Below are 10,089 nucleotides of genomic sequence, written 5' to 3'. Positions count from 1 at the left end.
CTCAATCTGAACCACGGGTTGAATGGTCTCTTCCCGATTTATGTGGCATGAACTCAGGAAGCAGGACAGTGATTAGACAGTGTCAAATGTCCAAGGACCACAAACACATCAAAACTGCCCTCCAACAGTTCAAGACACGAACCCGCAGGTTTGACCACTTGTGGGACCGCTTGTAGGCCTTTGAATCTGGCCATGATAGATGATCAGGCCATTTGACTGCTGGTGGTAGGTGGTGGTGTGGTGTAGTTGGGTTCCCAGCAGACTGGTCAACGCTGCCCATAGGCTGGACATGAACTGGACCTCCCCTGTAAGGTGATGTGTCCTGGGATGCCGAAGCGTGCTACCCATGTTGCGACCAGGGCCCTGGTGAAGGAGTCAGTGTTGGAGTCAGTGACGGGTCACCTGGTAAAACGATCCACCATGGTGAGGAGGTAAATCGCACCTTGGGACACTGGCAGAGGTCCCACAAGTGGTCAAATCTGCGGGTTCGTGTCTCGAACTATTGGAGGGGAGCTTTGGTGTGTTTGTGGTCCTTGGACGTTTGACACTGTCTAATCACTGACCTGCTTCCTGAGTTCATGCCACATAAATCGGAAAGAGACCATTCGAACTGTGGTTCAGATTGAGGGGTGTGATAGGCCACAGACTGAATCAAATACCTGTCACCTCCAAGACGATAGGGCAGGGATGGCCCGTGGATGTGTCACCTAGTAGGGTTTGTTCACCTTGGCCCAGGGGTACATCTTGCAGCTGTAGGCTGGAGATTGCGGTCCTGTAGCCGCACGTCTCGTCATCACCCTGTTGGAGCCTTGCCAGCTTGGAGTAATTAACACCTTGTGATAACGTCTGAATGGTCAGTCTGGAAAGGGCATCCGCCACGATGTTGTCTTTGCCAGAGATGTGCTTGATGGTTGTTGCGAGCTCAGAGATGTAGGAAAAGTGGTGCAATTGTCGGGCTGACAAGGGATCTGAAACTTTCGTGAATGCGAAAGTCAGTGGCTTATGGTCTGTAAAAACTGTGAACGGCATGTCTTTCAGCAAGTACCTGAAGTGTCGAATGGCGAGGTAGAATGACAGCTCCCTGTCAAAGGCACTGTATTTCAGATCGGGCAGTCAAAAATACTTACTGAAGGATGCAAGGGGTTTCCAGTGTCCGTCCATGAGTTGATCCAGTACCCCGCTGATTGCAGTGCTTGATGCATCAACTATGAGGGCCGTCGGGACCTCAGTTCTGGGATGCACAAGCATGGCGGCATTGGCTAGGGCCTCTTTCGCTTGAAGGAAAGCATCTGCGGTGTTGTCGTTCCAGGTTATGTTCCCGACATCAGGTTGTAAAGCGAGCGCATGATGCTGGCTGCAGCCGTGAGGAATCAGTTGTAGAAGTTAACCATGCCTATAAACTCCTGTAGCCCTTTTACCTTGGTAGGTCTGCTGAACTGCCGGATGGCTTCTGCTTGGTAGGGGCGTGGTGACGTCTTTTGAAATCCTGTGGCCCAGGAAATCATTGGGTCTCTAACCCGAACTGGCACTTGGCACGATTAATGGTGAGAATGAATTTGCTGAGGTGGGCATAAAGTTGGAGGAGGTGGGAAATGTGCTCATTGCAATCCCTACTCTCAATCCAGATGTCATCTAGATATATGAACAGGAAGTCCAGATCTGGTCAGCTGACTGACGGCAGCCTTGTTCTCTCTCTTGGTTCATCAGTAGCAGATGTATGTTCCCAGAACATGTGTTTCTCTGCCAGTGATAGCATCTCATCCATCAGGGCAGATGGGGTCCTGTTCCCAAGGCCATCCAGATGCATTAGCCTGGTTGCCCTCTCATGTCTGGAGAGTCCGAACTTACTGATTAATAGAATTTTCAGTGCAGTGTGAGGCCTGGATAAAGTCGTCTACCTGGGCTGTGATCTCTTGGTCCAAAGAGCTCACCACGTGAAAATATTTTGTGGAGTCTTATATAATCTGTTTGATCGGAAACTATGCCTCCGCCTGAGCAAACAATGTGTCCAGAAAGTGGGCATTTACAGCTGCAGCATCCATGATGTGGGGTCCACAGAATGTTTGGACATGTTGGGGTCACCAATGTAGCATCCATGCTAGCAAAGCAAAAGATGGGATCGCCTGGGTAGCCACAGGATTACTTAAAGTGGTCTGTGAGTGGGAAGGGAAGGTCAAGAATCACTGCTCTAGACCCAATTGTTACTTACATATTTTGCTTGAGAAAAATTGTCATTGGTCCATTTCCTTTGGAGTTAGGAAACCGGGCAGATAATGAGTCAGTTAGGTATGATTAAAACAGTGGTTTTCAAACTTTTTATTCGCACTCACATATCACCTTCAGTAATTCCTTACTAATCACAGAGCACCGATAGCATAGAGGTAACTGAAGATGGAATGTGTGTTTAGGTGGGCAGTTTGAAAACCACTGCTCTTGCAGGAGTCTGAATTATTAAGTCCAGTCATTCTCAGCAGGGGATGTACCTCCACCTGGTGCACGAATGCCAGATGGGAAGCAAATGCACCGACCGGGCAGGCTGAGGAAGGTCTGAATCTTGGGCAATGAAGCATCTGTTCAACCTGTGACACTGGGGTTTGGCCTCATCCCTGTCGTCTTTAGTGAGTACAAACTAATAAGGCAACAAAAATTTGATGGTGGAGTGGTTCCGAAGATTCTCTGGCACGAATGTGAGCTTGTTTGAATTTACTGCTATTGTGGTCCAACATTGTGAGTTTATAGTTCATCGGCTGCCTGGGTACACAGTACTGACTCTCAAAGACAAAACACCCCATTAGCAGAAAGCTCTTCCATCAATCACTGTTTACATTAAACAATCTTCAAGCAACCACATTTATTAGCTTTCTCCTGTCCATCGCTGGGAGTGAATTGACAGAATTTCTGAATTCTTAATCACTGTCTGTTTCATTGGAGTTTGATGGAAAGTTCACAATCTGTGCTGACAAACGCTTCCACTGCAACCTGATCCACTTGAATCTTGGAAGGCCACCTATAGATGGACAGAATTAAAGCTAATTAATATAAATGCTGATATTTTTTGGTTTTCTCACAGATTGTGGAGAATATGATTGAGGCAAATAGTGTTGTTCCATTGAAGGGGAGATGTGAAGGAGACAGGCTTAAAAGGCTTTATTGCAAGTTGGGTACTTCTAGGCACTCACAGATTCAAGAGAGTTGGATGGAAACAGACCGTTTGGTCATTAGCTACCAATGCACACCAATCCCAATTATCTCTCTCTGATGCATTGACAATTCAAGTACTCGTCTAAAAGCTTTTGAAGTATTGTGAGAACATCTGCCTCCTCTACCTCTTCAGAGAAGATATTCCTGTCGCCAGCCACCCATTAGGTGATGAGGCTGACAGGCCTCAGTTGTGCAACAATGTACACTGAATGGCTTTGCAGTTTCAAGTGAAGGCAGAAACCCTCAACGGGAAGGGAGAATTTTAATATTTTAATGGGGATTTCTTACTGCGCTTTGCTGGGAGAATCTAGGGAAATATTATAATTACTTGTCTGAATGTCTTTTAAACATTGGAATCAGACCGATGCCTGTCACTTTCTCAGGCAACCGTTCCACATACCCACCACCCTCTGCTTGAAATAAATATGTCTTTCAGGTTTCAGGTCCCCTTTAAATCTTTCTCCAGTCACCTTAAGCTGAGAATAGTTTGGCGCAGACTGGATGGGCCAAGGGGCTGTATATTTTTTTGTGCTCTAGTGTCCCATGGTTCTATACCCTCTAGTTTTAGACTCCCTTACACTGAGAACAAAACTCTGACAACTTACCTTATATATACCCTCATGATTTAATAAATCTCAAAGTGTCCCCCTCAATGGTTGGTTTTGAGGAACATTTCATGGAACTAAAAACAGAAAAATATCAGGAGTAGGTCATTCAACGCAATGAACATGGTCTGCTTTTGTACATCATACAAATTCAGTACCCTGTTGCAGTTTTCCTTCCTTAATCCCTCCAGCTCTGAGAAAAGTATCAACTCCTTAATATATTTAATGATCTTACTTCAATTGCTGTTCAATGTTCAACCATTCCACAGGTTTGTCACACTATGGGCAATCTCTTCTCATCTCTGTCATAAATGGCTTGCAATTAAACAGGGATGAGATTGCAATGCAATTCACTGGAGTACTGGAGAAACTCAGTAAGTCATGTAACAGCTAGAGCAAGCAAAGGGGTATAACCAACATTTCAGGCCTGGGTCCTTCATCCAGGTTTTGAGCCAATAGCAGACAGTTTCCTGAATAAAAAGGTGGGAGGAAGAGAAAAGAGGAGAGAAGAAGGGGTAGGTGGAGTTGCACAGGCAAGAGAACAATGCTGAGAAGTGATAGGGTGAGGGTGTAGCTCTCTGAATGGAGAGGGAAGAGGGTTAGGAGCTGAAGGAAAGAGCACATAGGGATAGGGAAAGAAACCGAGACAGGGAAACTAGAAGAGTTGACGTTAATTCCACCTGGTTGGCAAGTGTCCAGGCAGAATATTTCAGATAGTGGCTCTGGCATCTGGATAACCCAACCACTGAGAACTTCCTTCCTGCATCTAATTTGTTAATCCATGTAGAGAGAAAGGCAATGGAAACAGGTCCTTCATCCCATCAATTCTGAGCTGATCACCAAGTACATATTAATCAGGTGACATGGTTGGTGTAGCGGTTAATACAACATGTTACAGCGTTACAGCGCCTTTAATTGGAATTGGCTTCAAATCTCATACTGTCTGTAAGAAGTTTGTATGTTCTCTCCATGTCTGCGTGAGATTTTCTGAAGCTGTTCAAAAACATACCGGGGTTGTAGGTCAATCAGGACAGCACAGGCTTGTGAGCTGAAAAAGCCTGTTACTGTGCTGTATGTCTCAAATTAAAATGTTCTCCTGATCACAATTTAGCAGTTTCATGGCGTCATAGAGTTATACAGTGTGGAAAAGGTTACATTTTTTCCATAAATGGGTGCTAATCATATACGGACCCTTGCTGTTGGGGTTACCTCTGTCCTCAACCTCAGTGGCCACCATGTGCTTAATACTCTCCAGTTTTTCAAGGCTCAAGGTTAATAGACCAACACAAAGCAGAATCAATAGCATTATATAATTAACATCCTTCAAGAAAGTCTAATTACTTATTTGAACAAGGAAATGGTCAGTCAATATTTTGGTTTTGGTCTCTCCAGAATCAAATACTTCCTCTTGGGATGAATATGGGATGAGTTTGTAAGAATGTTACTTAATTGAAATGTAACTAGTTAAATGTCTCACTAAAGGGTCTCAACCTAAAATATTGACTGATCATTTCTCTCATGGCTACTCCCAGACCCGTTGAGTCCTCCTTTTCTTTATTCACTTAAGATTCCAGCATCTGCAGTTAGAACCAAAGGACATTGCAGTGTCAGTAAGTATTGCTGATTAGTTGTATTACGACCTGGTATGGGAGCACCAATACTTCAAAAGGTAGTGGACACAGTCCAGTACATCACAAGCAAAACTCTCCCCACGGTTGAGAAAATCGACATGGAACGCTGCTGTCGGAGAGTAGTGTAAGGTAAAACATCATGAGATGGGAATGTGTAGGGAGTTACCCTGTATAAGGCTGTAACAAGAAGGGGAGGTGTCCTTGTACTCCTGTTAGGTAAAACATCATGAGATGGGAATGTACAGGGCTGTAACAAGATGTGAATGCATCCTTGTACTTACAAGATAAGAGAGACATTGATGGATTGAGAGGCAGGAAGCTAGCAGGGAAAGGATAGCAACAGTTTTAGTCATTGGACAAGTAATGATATGATGATGTTCTAAGCACATATCCAAGGGTATAAAAAATCACCATTTTGCTGATAACGGCAGAATGCATTCTCCGACTAACATGTTTAGTCGCAAGTGTTACAATCCGGTAATAAAGAACAAAGAACCCTGATTTCGACTCAGCCTGGTGTTTGTCTCACTCATTCATGAACAAAGCAGACCTAACAGTAGCAGCAATCATCGATGATCCACACTACCTGGAATATGGTCTGTTCTAGCTGTTACCATCGAGAAAATATAGGTTCCAGAAGACTTCTACCACCAGGTTCAGGAACAGTCGTTACCCCTCCACCATCGCACTTCTAAACAGACTCAATCAGAGACTCATTGAAGAACTCTAATTTTGCACATTTATATTCTGTGTTGCTCATTTTGTTTGCACTTCTACTTTTCTCTTTTTCAAATACATACCTTTTCTTGAACACAGTTTTTATTTATGCATTACCATTAAGTCGAAATGCTGGCCCACAGGATAAAGAATCTCTGGGTTGTATACACTGAGAATAAATCTGAAATTTGAACTAAACTTTAAACCAGGGGTGGATTTCAATGCACATTAGATTTTGACATTCCATGAGATGCAGCAATTGTGGCCTTGCTGTAACAAGCCAGCACAAAATGTAGCAGAAGTAAATCACAAAGTTCTGCAGACACCGTGGTTGAAGTAAAAACACAAAATGCTGGAGAAGCTCAGCTCAGCAGGTCAAACAGTGTCCTTTATGTGGTAACAGCAAAGATACAACAGCAGGGGTTACAGTTGAGGAGCAGTGAGAGAGAATCCCACAGAACTCCCTTCGGAGAGCAAAGGAGAACATCTTCGGGGCAGGCATCCCTCAAACAGCTTTCACAGAGTTGTAGCAGTCAGAAGTAAATCACAACATTCTGTAGACACCATGGTTGAAGTACTGTACAAAGCACTGCTGAGGTCTTGTATCCTGTTCAGCCACATGGATACATTGGCAATGGATAATTTCTACACACACTCTATAACTTTAAAATAATTTAAGTTCACCTGCAACAAGGGCCAAGGAGCATCTTACACTTGACTAGTCACATGTGTTGTTTTCATGGTTTAAGTAATACATAAGTACACCGGGACGTGAAGCTTCTTTCACAGTTTAATACAAGTTAAAGATGGTTTTCCCCGGTACAGTCTCTAAGAGTGACAACATCATCACACTGAGTGTGTGTGACATCATATGCACGTAGGTGTATAATCATAGCAATGTGCATTATGTTCTCTCCATGTCTGCGTGAGATTTTCTGAAGCTGTTCAAAAACATACCGGGGTTGTAGGTCAATCAGGACAGCACAGGCTTGTGAGCTGAAAAAGCCTGTTACTGTGCTGTATGTCTCAATTTAAAATGTTCTCCTGATCACAATTTAGCAGTTTCATAATTAATAGAGTTATACAGTGTGGAAAAGGTTACATTTTTTCTCTCGTATTTCCCTCGTATTTTCTCTCATTCTGCAGTTTCCAGTAGGATGGAACAAGGAAACTTTCAAACGGACTTTACGTAAACTATTTGAGCATGCACAGTTGAGAAAAAATTCACCAAATAATGAGAAAGTGGAGGAACCCAACCGAACTGGCAGCATCCATGGGTAGAAATGATCAGTCAACATTTCAGCTTGGGGCCGTTTTGAAGCTCGTTCACTGGATCATAGATTGGATTTCCCAGCACTGCACTCCCACAGAAAATCTGAGGGGTTTAAATCATGTGTGGGCTCTTTTGAATGCCACTTGTTGGCCTTTGTTGCAACAGAAATCTACATGGAGTAAAGTGTCTCCAAATTTCAATCTGATTATATTGAATGTGCTACACAGCACAGAAACCAGCCTTTTAACTGATCTAATCCATTCAGATCAAGCTGATCTTCTGAGCTAATCTCACTTGTCTGAGTTTGACCCATATACATCCAAAGCTTCCCTAAGTAATAGAAGGAGAGAATCAGAGAATATTGGTGGCAAGGAAGGAGCCTTGTGGCTTTTCATGTCCATTCCAGCTCGTGATTTATATGCCTGCAAGTCACAGCTTTTCCAGTTTACATTCAGACACTGATTCCATCCATTTGCCAGTGAAAACTGTCCTTCATCTACCCTCTATTCCCTCCACCAAGTACTTTAGTACTGTTGGTGTAGTCAGCAAGATTAAACATGCACACTACTTGAAAGCTCATTCTCCCTAACGAGACAGCCTATTCCTTTAACATGAGGATCCATAACCCCATAACATATTTCATATAGAAGCCGAGGAGTATCAGTGTTCTGTGTTAAATAAGCCTTATGTTTTATTGGTCCGATGGGAAATAAACCTCCTCCAATGCAATTAATAATGATTTCAATTAGTGTTTCAAGATTTCCTTGCAGGCTGTGAGAGAGTGAAGGCTGGGGAAGGATAAGAGTGATCAATATAATTGCTTTATACCGTGTTGGGGAACTGGAGCTGGATAAACTTCAGATCATTCAGAAGGCAGAGGTGGTGATAGACAGAAGCAATAGGGAGACAGACACATCCAAAAATGGGACAGTTAGTTCAATGGTTAGCGCAATGCTGTTACAGTGCCCGTAATCGATACATTTGGGAGCACTTTTCTATTGCAGCGCCAGCAATTGGGGACCGGGGTTTGAATCCCACACATTTTATGTTCTCCCTGTATCTGCGTGGGTTTTCTGGAGGGGTGGGGGCTCTGGTTTCCACCTACCATTCAAAAATGTACCGGAGGTTGTAGGTAATTAGATGGAATGGACTTCTGGGCCAAAAAGGGCTGTCTGTCAAAAAGCAAGAGATGGATAACTGGATTAGGAGAGGGAAGGGGAATAGGCACTCAGTGCAGCGAGCACCCCTGTGCCCATTCCACTCAACATTACTAATACTGTTTTAGATACGGTTGGCAGGGACAATCTACCAGGCCAAGTCATAGTGGTCAGGTGTCTGGCACAGATTCTGGCCCTTCAGCTAAGTAAGGAAAGGGGGAAAGGAGAAGAGCTGTGGTGATTGGGGATTTGATATTAGGCGAATAGATAGGAGGTTCTGAGGTCAAGATCGAAACTTCTGTAGGGGAACCAAAATGTGAGTGCAGAGAAAAGGGCAGAAGGTAGAAAGGATGATTGTGGGTTTATGAAGAAGGTCAGGCATAAATATAATCAATTGAAAATATATCTATTTCAACGCAAAGAGTATTCGAATAAAGGAAATGAACTTGGACTATGGGTCTGTATGTGGAATTAATATTTTTTTTAAATGTAGACATTCAGCATGGTAACAGGCCATCTTGGCTCATGAGTCCGTGCCCTCCAATTACACTCAGTTAACCAACATCCCTGGTACGTTTTGAACAGTGAGAGGAAACTGGGGAAAAGCAATGTAGAAATGGGGAGAACGTACAAACTCCTTCGGACAGTGTGAGATTCGAACCCTGGTCCCGATCGTTGGTACTGTAAAGGCTTTGCGCTCACCGTTACACCAACCGTGCCACTCAGTTACTGAGACTTGGCTTACACAAGGACAGGATTGGCTGAAACAGGTACAGAGGTTTAGGTGTTTTTAAAGGAATGGGATGGAAGGTAAGTGAAGGGTCAGGGATAGTATTACAGCTATAGAAAGGGAGGAGACTGAAGAAGGAATGTCTAGTGTGGGTGAAATTCAGAAATAAGAAGGAAGCAATCACTGTACTGGGAGCAGTCTTTAGGCTCCCAAACAGCCATCAGGACACCGAAGAACAGATAAGAAAGAACATTTTGTTTAAAGAATGCTTAACAGCAAAGGTGAGCACAGCTGAAGCAGGACATGATGACTGGTGAGTGTTGGGAGCTGCACTTATGACTAGAGAGTGTCATAACCATTCTTCATGGCCGTGAACTTAAAAAGGGAGGGGAGGACAGTTTAAATGATAAAACAAAATGACGATTAGTTGGAATAAGTTCTGCAGAAAAGGGGCAGTACCAAATAAAAAGAGGGGAAGCTTAACTGAATGGTCAGTGTAGAGTGGCCAGTGTGTGAGTGGATCAGTGTAGGAGTGAGACTTCAAGTCTTTGGCTCACGAGGCTTTAGGGAGAAGAGGCCGAGAGCAAGGTAAGGCAAGGTAAGATCTTTATGTGTTATCAAGAATAGGTCATGGAAATGACATCAAGGGCAATGGAGTGCTCTGAATGCAGGGTGTGGCAAATTGGGAACAGCACAAATGTCTCTGATGACTACAGTTGTAAGAGGTGCATCCAGCTGCAGCTCCTTGGAGACTGAGTTTTGGAACTGGATGAAG

General features: G+C 43.8%; 1 long non-coding RNA gene across 1 annotated transcript; it reads right to left on the bottom strand.

Moving 5' to 3' along the window:
- Positions 1–2,836: 2,836 nt before the first annotated feature.
- LOC138756066 (uncharacterized) lies at positions 2,837–6,988 on the bottom strand. The gene is made up of 3 exons (XR_011352714.1): positions 6,839–6,988; positions 3,807–3,883; positions 2,837–3,007 (listed from the first exon to the last, which is right to left on the bottom strand). It is a non-coding gene; the product is annotated as an uncharacterized lncRNA (long non-coding RNA).
- Positions 6,989–10,089: the final 3,101 nt, after the last annotated feature.

This window comes from Narcine bancroftii, chromosome 3 (assembly GCF_036971445.1).
Source record: "Narcine bancroftii isolate sNarBan1 chromosome 3, sNarBan1.hap1, whole genome shotgun sequence".
Classification (NCBI taxonomy): Eukaryota; Metazoa; Chordata; class Chondrichthyes; order Torpediniformes; family Narcinidae; genus Narcine; species Narcine bancroftii.
Note: the sequence above shows the minus strand (reverse complement) of the source record. Positions and strands in the feature narration are given on the sequence as shown.